Genomic DNA, 689 nt, shown 5'->3' with positions numbered 1-689 from the left:
CCTGAACCTAGCCCTGTAGACTTCTAACTTGATTTTGGGTTCCGTACCTGAGTTCTAGAGCTGCTACCAGTGCTCTACAGTTGTGCCTGTCGTCTGCTGACAATTGTCCAAGTATTTCCAGTGGTTGTCCTTTCAAGCTCGTTGCCAGATATACTGCTTTCTGCTCCTGTGTCCAGCCATTCATTTCTGCCAGTAGCTCAGATTGTGCTCAAAATGCTTCCCACGGTGCTTTCCCATCATATTCCTGTGGCTTCCTTTGTACTGGATCACTCCTATTACTGACATTCATATCTGGGATGTGAGTGTAATGGGACTGAATATGTCTGCATTAGGGTTTAGCTGCAGGGTCTGAAAGGGGCTTGTCGTTGTCTGGGTCTGGTTGAGTCGATGGTTAATGTATCCTCCTTGTGTAAAAGACAATAAATCGTCCTTTAGCGTATCTAATTCGCTTTTTAATTTACTAATGTTTTCCATTTGTACTTCTTGCCACTGTTGTTGACTTTCCTGCAACTGTTGGATACTTTCTTCCTGTTTCCTTTCTTGTTCTAGTTGCCACTGCTGTAACCTCTCTTCTTGTTTCTTTTATCGTACTTCTTATTTCTTTTCTTTTTCCTCCAACAACTGCTGTAATTTCTCTTGTTTATTTTGCTGTTTGAGCTGCCATTGTTGCAGGTTTTCTTGCAACTGCT

The sequence above is a fragment of the Limulus polyphemus genome, unplaced genomic scaffold (assembly GCF_000517525.1).
Source record: "Limulus polyphemus unplaced genomic scaffold, Limulus_polyphemus-2.1.2 Scaffold210, whole genome shotgun sequence".
In the NCBI taxonomy this organism is placed as follows: Eukaryota; Metazoa; Arthropoda; class Merostomata; order Xiphosura; family Limulidae; genus Limulus; species Limulus polyphemus.
This window is presented reverse-complemented; position numbering follows the sequence as displayed.